A 20,223-nucleotide genomic window follows, 5' to 3' on the forward strand; every position below is an offset into this window, starting at 1 on the left:
GCAGATAAGGAGCGGTCTGACCGCTATGACTAGAAAAAGTAATTCTCTAAAAATACACATGAACAACCAGAAAATAGTTTTACGTCTCTATCTGTAACAGGAGCTGAGATAGAGGGGGGGTCTGTCAGGGGGTTAAGTAGGGGTACAGAAGTTTAACTGCCTGTTTTTGCCGGTTTTGGTGCTGGAAGCGCCAATTTTTTCTTAACTGAGAATAATATCTTAATAAGTTGTAACTATATACAGTGAAAAAAGGGACAAAAAAAGATATTTTTTAGGCCTTTTCAAAAGGCAGTTTTGAAATCCCGTTATTTCAAAAAAAAAATTAAAATGCTTAGAGAATGGCTTGGAAGGTGAATTTAGGTGTTCTGCATATTTTAACTTAAACACATAAAGACTAAGATATGATATCCCAAAAATCTTTTGTCAAAGTCTACTCTACACCTAGCGCTGGCGATTTCATTTTTCACAGTTATAAAATGCATGATTTTAGAAAACTGACTGGCGCTAGGTCTAGAGTAGACTTTGACAAAAGATATTTTGGATATAATATCTTTGGCTTTATGTGTTTAAATTGAAATATGCAGAAGAGCTGAAAACCAGCACATTACTGAGATATTGTTAAAACCGCCGTGCTACCGTTATCTGTTGATATTTTACATGCCTGGCGCTAGGTCGCCAGTAGAGATAGAGAGCTGAAATTTTGTACATATATTTCTAGGCCCCTAAAGTAACTTTTTAGGTTAGCAGAAGATTGAAATTCGAAAAAGGGTATTTTCATGAAAAGATCTATTGGACATAATCGTCTAGATAACCAAAATTAGCTAAAATGAATGAAAATTGTATAATACACGAGTTTGAACTGTAGTGAATATTTAAGCCAATTTTCCTTCTCCTTCCCTTTTCACACTTTCTTTCTGTATTTTTCCTCTTTCGTTCTCTCTCTCTCTCTCCTTCTCTCTCTCTCTCTCTCTCTCTCTCTCTCTCTCTCTCTCTCTCTCTCTCTCTCTCTCTCTCTCTCTCTCTCTCTCTCTCTCTTTCTACTTTCTCTAATTCCCTTTCTATGCAGAATAATGTAAAATGTGGATAGACGGTAAAATCAAACCTATGACGTCATGCAATAAAAATGACCAATGTTAGGCCATTATACATTTTACTATTACAATATATACTGGCCTATAAATATTGGTCATTTGTATTGTATGACGTCATTGTTTTATGATGCTTCCAAACCAATCCAACAATTATACCTTATAGGAAGTTGTGCTACTAATGATTTTTTAATAACAACAGTGATCTTAATAAAGGGATAAGACAATAGTTAAATATTTGTCTAAAGAATAAAATCATTGACTGAAATTTCCAGACACTGCAAGCAGGGGCGTCCAAGCTTTTTTATTTGGAGGGGTGATAAAATTTTGAAAATAAGAATTTTAGGGAGGGGGGGAGGGTAATCTTTATTTCATAGAGGCATTTTTTTTATTGGGGGGGGGGGGGTTAATCACCCCTTTACCCCCTGCCTTGGACGTCTATGACTGCAAGTTTAAACCTATCAATCAAGATTTATCTAATGTTTTTAAGCTGACGAATAAGCAAACATGTTTATAAAACTTTGGGTACTAGTATAATTTACAGTTTAAATTTTGTTACTTCCAAGTAATACAAAATGATGCTTTATTCATGTAAATTAAATCCAATATTGTTTCCCTTCAAATTCATTCTTTCAGCGAAAAAAGGAAAAATCTGCATTAAACATTGTGCTGTATTCCAGCATTTGCAGAGATAAAAGGATGAACAAATCAGCAATTTCCCTTAAACCTGGAGTAAACAAGGATGGCAACATCCATAAAAGCGAAGCTCTGAAGCGGTAGGACAAACGGACATTAACACTTATATAGTGTCAGAACTAAAATAATAATCGGAATAAAAATATATAAGAGTCGAAGCAAAATTGTAAACAAATTTGATGAAATACTGCTTGATACAGGATAATGTTTATGGACATACTTACATTTTTAGGACTTGATTATAGGATGATTAGATCAAATAAAAATTTGTTGTTAAAAAGAAAAAAAATCAACATGTTTAAAATGTACGTACGGACATTTTGGTAATGATTATAGAGTTGCTACGCTTTCTAAATCGTACCTAACTACTAAAGGAATCACCATGCAAAGTTTGAAATCGATAGGACAATTCCAAAATGCTTAAAGTAACGAAAAAAGCTATCCGCTACGGACGGATGTACGGACGGTCCGAACCTAATTATAGAGAAGCTTCGCTTTTAAAAGTAGAGAGGATGGGGACATCAGACTGTAAATTAAACTGGTCCCTAAAAATTTTTGTCTGCTGAATAACTTTTTATTTCATTTGGATTGAAATATTCAAACATTTAGTGGCCAAACTTTCCTGTCAATAATATAGTTTCACAAAATGCATTTGAACTTAATTTAGTGAACCGCATATTTTTCCCTGATTAATTGTTTAAACTACATTTATATGGCATATTTTTGAAAGAATTTCAATTTTCTACCACGTAGTTTTTAAAATATTAAGACTTGAAAATCGTCTTTTTAAATTGCATATATATCACAAAAAGATGATTTTCAAGTCTTGATATTTTCAAAACTACATGGTAGAAAATTGAAATTCTTTCAAAAATATGACCTTTAAATATAGTTTAACCCATTAACTAGCAAAAAATATGCGGTTCACTAAATTAAGTTCAAATGCATTTCGTGAAATAATTCATAATATATAATATAATTTTGAATATACATGATTTTGGATGTTTATCATTTTATTATTTAATATTCATTGTCTTATCCCTTTAGACCCCTGTAAAATTCTAAGTCGAGCAAGGAAACACTTCCCCACTCTAATTTTGATTAGCAAAACTTTTCCCTTTATCCATGTTTCTAACCCAAATAAAAGTTTATTTTCCTTATCACACTAAGGCTTTTAAAATTTAGGCATAAGATAGAAAAAATTTCGATTTAATCAAAATGTGTGCTTATGACTCTGACCCTAAAAATTAACAGCCTAAAACCATCCTCAGATGTAAAAATCTAGAAGCCTAAAACCATATGGAATTTAATATAAAGATTTCATTGATGTAAAGCATTAAATTGATGTGCCTTACTTCTGAAGAATTTTGACACCCTTAATTCTATTTAGATCATCGCAGTTCAGTTTTTTTCCAAAGAAAAATTTATACAATCATCACAATAAAACAAGAATGTAGACAAGGACGTCTAAGGGGGGAATAAAGCTGGAAACCCCCCCCCCCCCCCATGGTCCAAAACTCTTTTTAAAAGCGAGGCTTTTCTGTAATTAGGGTCGGCCCGTCCGTCCGTACGTCTGAGATGGATAGCTTTTTTCATTAATTTAGGCATGTTAGAATTGACTTATCGATTTAAAACTTTGCATGGTGATTCCTGTAGTAGTTAGGTATGATTTAGAAAGCGTAGCAACTCTATAATCATTACCAGAATGTCCAAACGTCCATTTTAAACATAATGATTTTTTACTTTCTTAACAACAAATTTTTATGTGATCTAATCATCCGATTGATCTGAATTTTGGTATATTGATTCCTGGGACAACAAAGTATAATGTTATAAGCAAAGCAACTCCATAATCAAGTCCTAGAAATGTAAGTATGTCCATAAACATTATCCTGTATCAAGCAGTTTTTTAACAAATTTACTTACAATTTTGCTTTGACTCTTATACATTTATATTCTGATTATTCAGTTCTGACACTATACAAGTGTTAATGTCCGTTTGTCCTACCGTTTCAGTGCTTCGCTATTATGGATGTTGTCATCCTTGTTTTAAAATCAACTAAATGTTTTGCATTACAAAAATTTCAACGCGCCATTTCACCAAAAAATATGAAATTATACATTCTCTCTTTCATTGGTTTAACCCCTTCGGAGCCTTTCATTTGGATTTTTCAACCCAGTAGTGTCCAAACTTTCCTAATAATTATTAAAATCTACAGAGGAGATAATTTTATTTATCATAATTAGTGGTAAATTGACAATCCATTGTCTTGTCTCTTCAGAGCCCTTAATTCTTTGTAGGGCAGAATTGTTTTCAAGTCAAATTATTTGCTCCCGTAAGAGCCTTCAGAAATTGCCTCAGGTGATGATATTTCACATCTCCAGGGCGGGGTATTGGTTATAGTTTTCAACTAGCAATAACAGCACCTCTCTATTTGATCATTGGTTACTGTATCGCCACTGCGCAAAGTTAACATTATAACAGCCTATTTAGGTATTGGTTTATATAATTTTAAAGATTATAGTGGTTAAATTTAAATACTCCATTATGTTATTTATTTAGACAAATAACTAAAACTATTTATTAAATAACTTTAAAGAATAACATTATAATTGTTTAAAGTTAGAAAAATACCATTCAAGTTGTATTAATACAAAAAAATTTAGCATCTAGCGGCAAAACTATTAACTACATAGAATAGGATCATTTAGAATAGGTGAGAAACTGAGATTTTGGGGATATTTCTTGGCCAATAAACAGGCATAAAGATGGCCTGTAGCAGCGAACCTGTTGAAATGATAATAAATATAAGAGCCTAAATTATGAGATAAAAGGGTAAGAGAGAGAAAAAATTAATATTTCTTTCTCGTATACATTCGAATCCGGTGGATAGGAACCGGTTCTCATCCATACGAAAAAAAACTATGTCTAGCATCGTATTATATCCAGCTTTCTACGAATATAAAAATGTACAATCATAAGATTAAAACTAGTTTTTTAGCCAGTGCTTTCGGCACCTCGGGGCTAAAAAAACTGGTTTTAATCTCATAATTGTACATTCTATATCCGCGGAAAGCCGTTTATAATACGATGCGAGAAATAACTATTCTCCATCCTTAAGTGATTATAAGCTGAAATTCAAAGAAAGAAAAGGACAGTCGTGGAAAAAGTCTAGTTCAGAACTTAATTGACCTTGGTTTTTTTACTTCGTTATAGAGTTACTAGCGGCTTCGCCCCTAGCCTCTAGGGGCTTTGCCCCTAGAGGTGATAAAAAAAAATGGGCGAAATACGTAAAAGGACCAATAAAATAGCCTAAAACCACCACAGGATAAGTAGGTATATTCCCTGAAGAGTAGAATCCGATCGGTTCAGTGGTTACCGAGATCTTAAGGGACGGACGGACGAACAGACAGACAGACGGACAGACATCGTTCTACTTTGTCTTATAGATATATATCTTACAAAAAAAATTTAGCTATAAAAGTTCACGTTACATACAATAAAATATAATTGATAAAATCAAGGATGACAACATTTATATGACTAAAAAAGATAAAAAATTTATTACTAAGGACCTTCAGACAAAGGTCGTGCAATCTTTGGGTTGGTTGTATGGAATTTACTTATACCAACTATCAACACAGGGCACAGGGATAAGACAATGGACAATAAATCATCCCCAATGATTGATAAACAAGATTACTCCTTCTGTAGCTTAAAATCTTTTTTTTTCTGGGGGGGGGGGGGGTGAAAATGACAACGCTAGTTTGAACTAACCAATTAAGATTTGTTAATGTATTATCTTGTTAATAAAAAAGGGCCTATGAACCAAGCTTTTTGTATAAAGGGTAAAGGAAGCGAAATATGATTTTTACTCACTTACAGCCGGGCCTTTATCAAACAGGGGACATGCAACAATCCCCCCCCCCCCTCTCCCGGTGCGGAAAGGGTCCGACTTTTTAGGGTTAAATAACAGTGTTCTAACCTTTTATTGGTAATTTTAATCTACAAAAGAGGTAATTTATTTTGTCGTAATTGTGATGTACATTAAAAATTATCTGGCCCAACCCTAATACTGATCAAGTATAGAACAGCTGCGCTACTAAAAATAGAGAGTAAAAATTCAGAGAACTTATAATAGATATTGCGTTCTATATCAATATTATTTTTAACTGAAAACTATGTATTTATATTCTTAAAAAAGGAAAGGTTCTCTAAGTTTATGTTCAGTCCGTTTTGCCGTTCGTCTTTCCATCCGTATTTTAAAATGTTATAACACGTTAACGGCAGGATCGCTTATTTTTTAATTTTTAGGAAAGTTTAGTATCGTGCCAGGACAGGTTTATGGGGGGGGGGGGGGAGGGGTTGTAATACCCAGGACCTTTCCTCTATATTTATGTTTAGCGAAGAACATAAATAAAATCTATAATTTTGTCACATAAAATCTCAAAAACGGCTAGATAGCAAAGATACTTTAAATTTAAGGTATGTCTGCTGACTTGTAAAATTGACTGTGCTTTACTCGATTGTTAAAGAAATTAACCAATAACTTTCTCAATTCTTCAACTTATGCAATTTGAACGATAAAGTTGTTTATAGCTGCGCTTTTATGGACATGATGGTCCCTTTTGATCAAAAACGCATTAAAATTATTAAAAATAAAACCACTACGCGTTAAATCAATATTTTTTAGGATACTAATTATGAAAAGATATTTTTGAGGTTTCTTTTTGAAAATTTTATTTTTTCGCCTAATAAAGTTAAATATTAATTTCTACAAAAATAAAGTTTTTTTTAGGTATATAGGTTAATATGTATATATATATATAAATTATGGAAAGAAACTGTGAAAACAGTTTTATCTTAGACGATAGTTCACTCTTAAGCTATAAAGTAGCTACGCTGGAGACAGACAGACAGATAAACACAATTCATATAGAACAGATGCGCTTGTGTCATAGGAATCTTACTGAAAATTTCATCTGTCCATCTTCAATAACAGCCGAGAAAATCACATCTCCCCAGAAGCGTTAAGGAATAACGGACTGATTGCGACTGACGTACAGTAAAAGTTAGTTATAAAGTAGGTTCGCTACAAAATTTGTACATGTAGTGGAAACTTGTAGCAATGTTTATGAAGATAATTATCCCTTTTTATGCGGCGCCTCTAGGGGCTTTCTTCCAAGAGCTAGGTAATTTCAAAAAATCCAAAACATTAAGTACCTCTGGTGCTGCGACCACCACATTTTAAATTAACTGCCCATAAAAAAAAAGATTTAGGGAATTTTTTCTTTTTTTGGTGGGGTTATGGTTGTCCCATCCCTCAAGAAAATAGCTTAAAACCACCACAGGACCAGAAGATATATTCCCTGAAGAGTAGAATCCAATCGGTTCTGTGGTTACTGGATCTTAAGACGGACGGACGGACAGACATCAAGCTACTTTGTAATATAGATATGATTTTATAGGTAATTTTTGTGCTTCGCTACTTATGGCTATTGCCATCCTTGTTTTATTTTATGATATATAATTAACACTCTACAGCGCGTGTGACTTAAGTCATTAATACCCCAAGTATAATATAAAATAATTTAATTTAAATCACCCTTTTCCTCTAGGTGTTAATACAGAACAACTTTTTTTTTAGTGAAAAATCTTCTAAAATATATAGCGACTATGATATTGACACAAGATTTTTTTTCTTCATACCCGAGCTTTAAAAGTGTCATAGCTATTAGCTTTTTTTACGTTTTTTTTATACTTTATTCACCTGCGCCGCTAGCTTCTAAGGAATCTTTATAGGGGGAGAAATAGAGCCTAATCCCAAGAATGAAATCTAAAAATAAATCAGTATAAAACCATCCCGGGACCTTTTGTGAAGCTTTCCTTAAATAGAGAACCCAATCGGTTCAGTAGTTATTCAGTTAAGCTTCAGAAAAAATATTACTATCTATAATACAAAGTATAACGATGTCTGTCTGTCCGTCTGTCTGTCCGTCCGTCCCTTAAGATCTCGATAACCACTGAACCGATTGGATTCTACTCTTCAGGGTATATACCTATTGGTCCTGTGGTGGTTTTAAGCTATTTTCTTGGGGGGTGGGACACCCCCAACCCCCCCAAAAACAAAAAAAATCCCCCCCATTTTTTTTTTTTTTGATGATATACAGTTTGAAGAAGATGAGGATCCAATTTTTTTTTTTTTATGTATAATTGATATACAGTTTGAAGAAGATGAGGATCCAAATTTTTTTTTTGATGTATAATTATAATATGATGAAGATGAAGATCCACCACATGTACTACCTTATTTTTAATTACCTCTAGGGGCAAAGCCCCTAGAGGCTAGGGGCGAAGCCGCTAGTTATATATAAAAGGATTGAAAAATATCTTATTACTCCAAGAATCACCTTGCAAAGTTTGAAATCAAGAAAAAGATTCTAACATGCCAAAATCAGTGAACAAAGCTTTTATAAGTAAAAAGCAATATATTTTTTAGAAATGAAACTACTCTATAATTCAAATTGTCCATTTGTCCTTTTGCTCTATTTTAACTTGGTTCGTTGGTCTGACCGTAATGCTTTCCGGAAAATTAAAACTGTGCAGCGCAAGTATTTATTCTACTAACAGGGATAAGTAAATAGTAAACATAAAAGCAGGATCATGGAAAGAAAACGAAGTATCAGGTTTCGTAGTATTTTCACATTAGCTATTTTCCTAATTCTAGCCCCAGGGGGAGCTCTAACCATGCGGGGCCAATTTCTTAACCCTTTGGAACAATCATTAACATTTACCTATCCTAAAATAACCTATAAAAAGCTACCCTAAAACAACGAAACCCGCTACTTTTACTTAATTTCCATGATCCAAAAACTCTCCTCCTTAATATAAGAACAACAAACTATTTTTTGCTATATTTTTTAAATTGTGCTGTTTTACAGAAATACCTTTCTTTACAGACCTAAAAATTTCACACTTTAGCTGTCATGGGAAAGTCTATTTCCTTAACCTAACCTAACCCCATATTTTACGATACCAATTAGAAATACAAATATTATAAAACTAGAGCAATGTTATACATAAGTAGCGAATGAAGCAAGAACAACTGTACATTAACTTCGTATAATGAAGACTTTAAACTCCTGCAAGAACAGATCTATAGTATAGATGTATATACAGACAACTACCTCCCTTCCTTTTTCAAAGACGTCAATTTTCTGCTACTTGGCTGTGTTAATATAAGCGACACCATTGGTTGATTTTCAATGAGCTAATAGAAAGGTTGCACAAGGTGGTTGCGATTTGGAGATACAGTTAATTCACCCTTTCTCACTCTAGTGTTTTACTCTAATCCTGCAGGTTAGTGAGATGTCGGGTTCGAATCTAGACCACAATGCAACTAGAGATATTAAGATTGGTACATACTGCTACTATGTCAGGCACCTGAGATAATAACAAGAGTAGGATGATTACATTCGTCCAGAAACGGGTGCAAATCATTACCAGGTACAGTTAGAACAAAGGTCGGGCAATCAAAACGTTAGTTAATTGATTTAGATTATATCTTTGATTGGTGGATCATGTTCAGCGATTCGTTGGCTCCATAACTTTGAAGGATAAAATGATTCGTTTGTGTCTAGTGTCTAAACTTATCTACCAGTAAATTTGCATCTTCAGGTGGAGTAATCTTTTTAATGTAATTGGTTTAAGAACATTCATACATCGTCAATAGTCTCATCTCTTAAAATCCCTGAATATCTTGTGTTGTAATTATTATGTCGGTAAATCTGGTGATAGGGTACGAAATAATGCCACGGTCGTAGCGGTCATGCTTTTTGCGTCATATCTCAGTTATTTGATTTACTATTTTTCTCTATAAGATAAAAGCGATGCTTGCTAGATTATCTAATTCGCTATAATATAAAGATAAATTTTTCTCAAATCGCCAAATCTGGGGTCTGAAATTTGTGTCACCCTTCCAACCTAACGCAAGCCACATAACCGCTACGACCGTGGCATTATTTTGTCCACTATCAAAACAGGTATACTAAAACTAAAAATATCTCTGAAGAGTTCAAAATCCGGCGGACGGAAGTAGATTTTATAAAGTCACGCCTACACCCCTCCTCCAACCCCCCCCCCCCTAAAAAAATGTTCTAACTAAAACAAATATTTAAAAAAAAAGGGTTCCGCTCCCCCTCCCCTCATTTAAAAAATTCTGGTTCAAATTAAGTCGGGCAGTGTTTATACACTAGTATGGTAAAAATAGTTAAGAATTTAGAAAATAATTTTGATATAAAGTAATAGGATGTAAATGAGCCTGTCTGTCTTGTTTAAAGGATCAAACTTTCCATTGAACCGACATGGTTCTCCTTTAATATATACCTTCTTATAGGTCCTGGAAAGGTTTCTAAGTATTTTAGGGGAGGATACCACAACTCTCACAAGAAAAATCGCACCTTTGCTATTCTAAGTATGTGTCTATAGCAACATTGCAGAAACATACACACTTCCTTAATTTCTTATTGCTAAAGACGTGATAATTGCTCCCTTGGTTTAATATAAAAATAGTCGGAACAAAGGACAGGGAAATATTTTTATTAAAGAGAAGCTTTTCAATAAAAAGGGTTGGTCCGTTCGTCCGTGATGGTTAGGTCATGTTAATCATATTTGTAATTAGGAATATACAACAATTTATCGTCCATTGTCTTATACCTGAAGATTCCTTTTTTCATATCAAAAAAGAGGCTAGTAAAGTAAATATAGATTAAAATACAGGAAGTAAATAAAAGGATGAAGATAAAGATATGGTTAGGGGGCAAGGGGGAGGGGCTGTATTAAATGTTAAATATGATGCCTTTTATCAACCTTTTTGTTTGTTATTTTATATAAAAATCATCGGCTCCTCCCCTAGAAGACTCTAGAGGAATTTTACGGGGAAGGGGGAATTGACCAACCACCTTAAAATTTTGACGTATAAATAAAAGAGTTTGTTTTGTGGGGGGGGGGGGAGTGAGGTTAACCCTTAATAGTTACAAACCTTTCCTGGACATATGAGAAGCTTCACTGTATAAGATAAAAAATATCGGTTCAGCTTTTGGCGAGATCTTTCGCTACACACACACACCAGAATTACTGTTATAATAGGAAAATGTTTACAAACATTAAAATAATCCTAAAATTCTCGTGTAATACAAAAATTATTGATTTTATTATGAATATTATTTAAATATTATCATTTATGCTTAACCAAAGACAAAAACAAATAATCATAAAGAAAATTCAAATAACCATTTATGATATATATATATAGCAGATGTTCAGCATTCATAAAAGAGAATGAAGAGAGAGAATGAGTGATTATACTGAACATTATAAATCATGAAACAACATTCTTAAAATTAAATGAATTTGTCTATTGTTGCAAAACTAACGAAAGACTAACCGACAAAGAAAATTATTTAATAGATAATCTATTTGGTAAGGGGCATCTTCAGTGAAAAATCAGCAGTCTATCTTAAATATCGGCCATAAAAATACCCCACCCCACCCAGTCAATTGACGGACAGACAGATAAAGAAAAATAGATCTACTGCAGTTCACGGTAAAATATTGCTGGTAACGAATATTGCCAAAAATCTTTGAATTTTAAAGGCTGCTAGCTGCCAAACGGCTGAACGTACAGATCATGCCCGCACACTGTTTTAAGCGGCATAAGAAAGTCTTCAAATAATCTGTAATAGCCATAAATCAATAATGCTAATCATCTCGCATGGCAGAAAAATGCGCGAAAAGGCCTATTTTACGCGTTCTTTAGTGAAGCTTTCCCTGTGCATAATTAAATCTTGGCTGTTCCTGATTATTTGTAGGCCTTCTTATACCGCTTAAAATGGTGTGCGGGTATGATCTTTATGTTCAGTCGTTTGGCAGCTAGCAGCCTTTAAAATTCATAGATTTTTGGCAATATTCGTTACCAGCAATATTTTACCGTGAACTGCAGTAGATCCAGAAAAATTACCATCGCAACGAAAAAGTGAAAAAGCTAAAGACTAGACAATTTGTTCATATCCTAGAAAAAGACAAACGACCTAAACTTTGTACAGTTCATGTGCATTTAATGTACATACAAAAAAGTACGGTTTCATTCAAGTAAATAGTATTAAATACTTTAAATACAAAATCAATCTCTTTAGATTATAAGACCGACATGCCTTACTTATATTATTTGTACAGGATCTGTCCTGTACTGTACACAATTATGAATGTAGTGGAATGTATGGAGTCTAGGTGTCTTTAGCCAGGTATAGATAGATAAATAGCAGATAGAAAGAGAGATAAAAAGAGATAGAGTAAGTTAGTTAGTTAGATAGATAGATAGATAGATAGTTAGTTAGATAGATAGATAGTTAGATAGATAGATAGATAGTTAGTTAGATAGATAGATAGTTAGTTAGATAGATAGATAGATAGATAGATAGATAGTTAGATAGATAGATAGTTAGTTAGATAGATAGATAAATGGGTAGATATATAAAAAGATAACAAGATAAATAGATAGATAGGGGGATAGAAAGATAGATCGACAATAAGATTGATAGATGGAAGATAGAAAGATAGACACATAAATAGTTAATTAGATAGATAAATGGATAGATATAAAGGTAGATATGTCAACCATAAAATAACTTTGTACCATTGAAAAAGTACAAAATATAATGTTATACACAAATCAAAAATAAGTATAGCAGATTCCTATTTTATAAGTAAGGTTTCTTCGCATTATAGCCGGGTGGAATTAAGCATTATTAACAAGCATGATATGTCAACTATATATCCACACAAAACTGTCAAATCTTGTATTAGAAAAATCTTATACATACCGTTAGAATCGTCATAAACTTTAGTCGTTGGAAATATAAGTACTATTTTTGTGCTATTAGTGTAAACATGTATTAGTAGTTTAAGAGCTACGTTGAAAAATGTAAGAAAAAGGTTGAAATGTTTTAAGTTGAAACATTTTATCACTTATTTCCTATCCTATATGTAGCACAGAAATAGTTCTTATATATCCAAAAACTAGAACTTTTGACAACAATATGCATAACAGTTTTCTATTATTAACACAAGCCGCGCAATTTGAATTTTAAAAATGTGCGTATTTTTTTAACAACCTTGAAATGCATAAATCTTCAAAACTTAGGCCTTTGAAAAAACCGGTTTTTAAGGCATAATTTGTTGAGATAATCATTTTTAAATAATTGAAATATAAATGTACCAGAATATTTTTTCCAAATATAAAAAACATTTTATAAAGATATAATTGTTCATTTCTATGTTTAATTAACTTTTAAAACTTGACCAGTTTACTTGATTATATGCACATTATTTGAAATACATATTTAGTAAGCTGTAGACCTTGTTCATTATAAGTGGTGTCAGAAATACACTCTTTACAGTGTGCTTTCCTTTTATTCTCTTTGCTTGCTAGGCAGGATATTGAGAGCTTTCCTTTTATTCTCTTTGCTTGCTACAAAAGCAAGATATTGAGTGACACTGATCTTATGCACATTGCCTCCTGGGATATTGTGTAAACTTCCTGCAACAAAATGCCAGATCCTGCAATTGCTACATCTTCCAGAATTTCTCTGCCTTTTCCTACGTTTGCTGGAACTTGCACAGATGGGGATGATACAGAATTTAGGACTCACCTGTTGAAGCTATCAACTTATTTCTTGTTTAATGAAATAAATGATGATAGGAAAAAACTCCTTCTGTTGTTTCACTCCCTAAAGGGGAAGGCCAGTTCAAGTGCTGCCTACCTGGAAGGCAAATTAGCTACTCCTGGATACACATTCAGTGAATATGAAACTGATTTAAAGGGACTGTTCCTACCAACCACCTCATTGAATGTGTTTTTAGAGCGATTTCGGGCTCTCCAGCAAGATGCCAATGAGGACCCAATAACATATTCTACGAGACATTATCAACTCTACCTGAGGAGTGTTGAAGGTACAAATTCAAGTCTCAGTATATTTATTGATACAAATCTTAGAAGCCTTCAAAATCCAAAACTAAAATACCGCCTCCTAGGACGTACTTTTGCTGATTTTGCAGCCTACCTCAAGGCCATGCAAGAAGCTATTGCCATAGAACTTGAAGCTGTACGACTGGGCCTTCACCAAGAGTCCCAGGGCCTAGGTGTGGATGTTCCACAACATGACTACGTAGACAAAGATGCTATGGAAGTCAGTCAGATGGATGTGAAATGCTTTTATTGCAAAAAGAACGGCCACAGAGCCGTGGATTGTTATTCCAAGAAACGGAAAAATGCTCTAAATACTTCAACTGGTTCTCAACCCTACAAACCTGCAAATACCAAGGGTTTCCAGCCCAGAGCCAAACCTGCTGACCAAGTGAAGGACAAGAAATTCTGCAAAAAGTGTAAGACCAAGACTCATAATACAAAAGACTGCTACAAGGACAACAAAGAAAAGAAGAATATCTCCTGTATAGAAGAAAATGGTGAAGTAGATGAATTTGATGCGGAAAACTCCTGGGGGTTCTAGGTCAGGCTCCTGCCACAAACCCCTCACAAACAGGAGCCCAGATCTCTGCAATACACCCAAAACCCCCCTGCACACTATTCCTCAACAATGTTCCAACCCCATTCCTCATTGATTCGGGTAATACTATTGCACATTTTGAAGCAGCTATTTCAGACAGCTGGTGCAAGAAGTTGAAACTGCCAATTAAACCAACCAAACTACCAGCTGTCCACACTGCAAATAAGAAGATAATAGAGATTGTAGGAGAAACTGGCCCGGTAACAATGAAGTTGGCTGAGGGCAAGAACACTGTGGAACTGGTTATACCCAAATTATTGGTAGTGGATAACCTGTCAACTCCATTAAACATTGGTAAGTGCTTCCTTCAGCAGAATGATGTGAAACTAGCATTTGACAAGAATGCATATCATCTTACACTCAAGAACAAAACCTTCTTAATATCACAATTGCTTATGAACACAGAACCTTGTATCCAGGGAATGGATGAAGTCCAACTTATCAAGATGACTCCTGCCACAACATCTATTCCTCCTAACTCGGTTAAACTTGTTCATTGTACAGTAGATCCTGGTCAGAGGGGAAACAAGATTGAAGCTTTATTTACTCAGGCTAGATTTATTAAAAACATAATAATACCTGAAGGTATTTTTCCTGTTCATAACAATAAACTGGAAATGTACTTCATAAATCCTAGTGATAAAACCATACAACTGAGTCCCTCCCACAGGTTCACTGGATCTACAGTTGAACCAATAGAATTGCCAGGGATCAACAACATGGGTATGGATGAGAAGTCTGAAGAAGCAGCTGATTATAAAGAGTTAACAGTCAAGGAATTAGCTAAGCTATTGAGGATTGAGGAAAATCAAGTGCTAAGGGACAATCCTAAAATCAAGAAGAAGTTGCTGCAGTTACTGAAAAAGCATATTCAAGTTTTCAACAATTCCAGAACACCTGGTTGCACAGATCTTATAGAATGCAAACTCAAAGATAAATCTGTAGAACCTGTCCGGTGCAAAGCCAGATTTCTTCACCCCGCCTTGGCTAAAGATCTAGATACTCAAATTAAGCAGATGATTAAAGATGAAATAATTGAACCCAGTGAATCCCCTTGGGCAAGTCCCCTTGTATGTGTCAGGAAGAAAAATGGTCAACTGCGCTGGTGTGTAGATTACAGGTTGTTAAATGATTTGTGCGAGAAAAATGCCCATCCTCTGCCCAACATAACCCAGATGTTAGAAAATGCAGCTGGAAAGAAGATTTACAGCTGTCTTGATGCTATATCAGCTTATTATAGTGTAAAGATGGCCGAGGACAGCAAACCTCTCACAGCCTTTATCAGTCCAAAAGGTTTGTTTAATTTTTGCAGAATGCCATTTGGCTTGCAGGCTGCGCCCGGTATCTATAGTCGCTTGGTTGCATTGGTTGCACAAGGCTTACCCCCGGATCAAGTGAGCAGCTACCTGGATGATACACTGATTCACAGTATAACACTGCAAGAACATTTAAAATGTCTGGATGAGACATTTTCTGCCTATACCAAAGCAGGTATACGCCTGAATCCAGAGAAAACAAATCTCTTTCAGGAACAGTGTAAATACCTGGGGTTCATTATCTCCAAGAAGGGCATTATGATGGATGATCAGTATGTGTCCTCCATCCTCCAGTGGCCAAGACCAACGAAGGGAAAAGATGTCCAAAGGTTCCTAGGATTTACATGTTACTATTCCAGATTCATCCCAAACTACTCCCAACGAACCAACCTTCTAAATCAACAAAGAAACACTGAAGATTTGGAATGGAATGATGAGCTGGAGGCAGAATTCACCAAGTTAAAGCAACTATTTGCTGAAAAACCAATTAGACACCCCCCTGATTATGGGCCAGCAGCTAGTAAATTTATAATCACCACTGATTATAGCCGTATTGGTTTTGGAGCCACACTGAGCCAAAAGCAAAATGGAAAAGAAGTGTTCCTTGCAGCTAGCAGTAGAACTACCACTACTGCAGAAAAAAACTATTCTTCCATCAAAGGAGAACTTGCAGCATTAGTGTTTGCTGTGCGCAAATTTAGCCAAATTCTTGGATATTCAGAATTTGTAGCCAGAACAGATAGTTCTTATCTATGTCACCTAAAAACCATTAAGCCTACCAATGCTCTCATGGTGCGGTGGCTCGAATACCTTCAAGGTTTTAACTTTACTGTGGAACACATAAAAGGTGCTGCAAATCAGGCAGCTGATGCCTTATCTAGGACACTTAATCATGCTCCTCCTGATGCAGTGGAAAAAACAGAGCAAGATGAATTCAACCGAGCTATCTTTGCCTTAGAAGCACCCAATGCAGAAGAGCCTATTAATACACCATTAAGTCCTACCTACATAAGAGAACAGCAAGAAAGAGATCCTGTCCTAATCACTGTCAGTCTCTGGTTAGAGAGCCAGCCAGACAAGAAGGATGTAACAAAGGCAAGAAAGGATCTTCAGGTGTACTACAACATATTGAACACACTACAAAAAAGGACTGACGGGGTATTAATTCAGCAGGTGAAACATTGGAAAGGAGACCTCCAAAAGATCCTAGTGCCAGAAGCATTGAGACAAGATGTCTTCCTCAGTTGCCACAATGATGTAGTGGGCCATTGGGGTATAATACCTACCGCATCAAGAATCTTGCAAGATGTCCGTAATAGGGTGAACACCTGCAACACATGTTTACAGAAAACCAACAAGATAAATGTTAAGCAGGGGACACACTACCCCCATCAATATGGTTACCCTAACCAGATGCTGTTTGTGGATCTTATTGGGCCTATGCCAGTGACTGAAAGGCAGCATAAATACTGTCTAACTCTTATGGATGGCTTCAGTCGCTATGCAGCAATAGTACCATTGGTTAATAAAACAGCAGCAACAGTAGTAGAAGGAATTATCACCTCCTGGATCAACTATTTTGGACCACCAGCCCGCATACACTCTGATCAAGGCTTAGAATTTACCAGTAAGATTACTCAAGCACTGTTACAAAGACTTGGAATCAAAACACTACAGGGTCCTGCATACAATCCACACTCAAACCCAATCGAACGTATGCATCGTACCCTCAATGGTCTCATCAGAACAATTCTCCCCAGGGAAGAGAGACAATGGGACAAATATATAACATTGCTTATGTTTGCATATAACACGAGATTATGCGCAGCAACAGGAGTGACACCTGCTGCCTCATTTTTGTCAAGAGAATTATCACTACCCATAGATCTGATAATCAAATCCCCAGAACAAACTCCTACCAGTCCTTTGGAAGAAGTACAGAACATGGAAAGGAGGTACAATCATATTTACAAATTTGTTTTGGACAAGCAAAAACAAACCATACGAAGAAATGGCGAACTCTATGGTAATGAAGACCACAAGTTTAAAGAAGGTGATAAGGTTTGGTTTTTCACCAGTAGGAACGTTAAAGACAAATCTCCCAAACTTACAAGAATGTGGATTGGTCCTTTCAAAGTTACAAAACTAGTCAACAAGGTACTGGTAACCATTGTTGATCGCAACAACAAAGCTAACACAGTACATATATCAAGGCTTAAACCAGTACAAGGCCATGTTCCTAAAGGTAACATTCCAGCCCAGTGGGAGGATGAGGATGATCTGGACCCTCTAGTAGAAGAAATACAAGGTCCAGCAGTCTACAATATACCACAAGACAACATAACAACTGAATACCCTACTGATGAAACTATACCTGAAATTGTTGACATAGTGACAACTGTTCCTGCACCTTCTGTTCCTACTGTCCCTGCATCTATCCCTTCTACAGCTGCACCCTCAAGAGGCCAGCAAGTGGCCAGTAAACCAATCCTTCTACCTAGTGAACAAACCAAGAGAAAGGTAATGGAAGATAGGCCTGCAGCTAGTGAGGAAAGAAAAAGACCTCATACCAGGGGTCTAATAAGACTCAGGGAAGAAGAAAAAGTTCAGGAACCACTTGCTCCTAGGAAAAAAGCAGCACTTACATTCGATGACTACACAGAAGCTTTAGAGGAGGACAGCGATTAGCAAAAGACCTTTAGAAAAAAAATTGCTGCTTCATGTTCCTATATATAATTTATGCTAATCAAATTAGGTTCATATTAGTTTACAGAACATCTTGAAACATGCTGTTAAATACAATCCTAATAAGATTGCTGACCAGAAATTGTGCCTATGTTGCCCAGAAAATTCCGGAATGACCTGCCTTCTAAACTCTGCCTGCTTAGTACATTTGACCAGAAGATTCTACCTGCTTTCCATCACATTTGACCAGAAGATGCTACCTGATATGCTGTACATCACATTTGACCAGATAATTTCACCTAATCTGCTTTCCATCACAACAACTGGCCTGTTTTCAAAGTTTTAGAAAGCAACTAGCCCAGTGTTGCACATAAGTTTTAAATCAGTCTATCAACTATCTCCAGCATGGACAAGACTAAATGATGAAAAGTATAGTCATATTCCTATTGGTGACAAAGGCCAGTGCCTACACAATAAGTTACTGGGACTGTCACCAGCCCACCAACATACAAGAGTATGATGCAACAGTTGCTTGTGACAATGCCAAGCTACAACCAGACACAGCTCCCCAACAGGTGTATCTACTTGAAAAACAAACTGTACAACGGCTGAAAGGCTATAAATGTGCTGCTTCTGTTAGCACCTTTACATACTTTTGTGGGGCATGGTCCCACTTAAAAGTAGCTATACCCCCTGAAATTCAAATACCAGTCCAGATCACACCAGCCCAGTGCCGCTATATGTACCATGGTCATCAAACCCCAGAGTCTCTGTTTGGAATCAAAAGACAAATTGATATCAACACCATCAACTTCTTTAACTATGTTTCCAAAGGCAATATGAAAACCTCCTCCAGCAACATTGCCTGTGAAGGCGAAGATTATAGATACGAAGGTAGAATTCTAAAGGACTCTCTTCAAATCCAACAAGTAACCATCACTGTAGAGGATGAGGAATATTTGGTGAAAGGTAACAAAATAGAATCTACCTCGGAACACATCACCTTATCCTGTGACGCTCCTTCCAGAGAATGTTTTACTACTCAAGGCACCTATATCTGGACCATAGAAGAAAATCATTGCGAGTTCGATATCATACAAAGCCTTCCAATGAATTCGATTCTGGGTACTCACTATATAAATCATCAACACCAATTACTAATAAATGCATCAGAAGATATTACAACAAGTTGTGGCCTAAGAATACAGTCAACCAACATGAATAATATTTTCTTAACATTGGACCCTGGTGCAGCCTACTTGAATGCTATAAATCCTACAGAAGTGGATATCACCGCCAACATACTTGCAAAGGTGCAGTATGAGCTCCACATGCTGCACAACAGGATAACTGAATCAAACAAAAATCAACTCAGGGAAATATGTGACCAACAGCTCCAAACACCTAAGATGATACACCTAAAAGACAATCAATTTATCCATCGACATGGAGACATAATCTATCTAACCAAATGCCAACTAAAAAACGGAGTCATTGCTGAGGAAACCACATGTTTTGAGGAGATTCCTTTAACCAATGGACAGTTTGTAAACCCTATAACCAAACTAAGTCAAAATGTCAGCACACCAACCCTATGTTCCAGCCATCATCCAATGAAAATCAAGACCAGAGAGGGAAAATTTGTTAGCTTAGAACCACATATCAGGCCGGCACCAATACCACCAACGTACCACCTTGTTAATGAAGACAATTACCAGATGGAGGACCTCACTGAATCAGCGATATTTACAACCACTCAACTCCAAAGTTGGGAATCCCTCCAATCCTTCCCAAACTACAAGAAGAGCACCTTA

The 20,223-nt window shown here is 35.6% G+C and overlaps 1 non-coding gene across 1 annotated transcript; it reads right to left on the minus strand.

The window, feature by feature from the left end:
- Positions 1 to 4,115: 4,115 nt before the first annotated feature.
- On the minus strand, positions 4,116 to 4,256 carry LOC145306703 (U4 spliceosomal RNA). Its single transcript, XR_013875151.1, has one exon. It is a non-coding gene; the product is annotated as a U4 spliceosomal RNA (small nuclear RNA).
- Between the last annotated feature and the right edge of the window lie 15,967 nt (positions 4,257 to 20,223).

The sequence above is a fragment of the Acartia tonsa genome, chromosome 14 (genome assembly GCF_053477335.1).
Source record: "Acartia tonsa isolate MP-2025a chromosome 14, ASM5347733v1, whole genome shotgun sequence".
Classification (NCBI taxonomy): Eukaryota; Metazoa; Arthropoda; class Copepoda; order Calanoida; family Acartiidae; genus Acartia; species Acartia tonsa.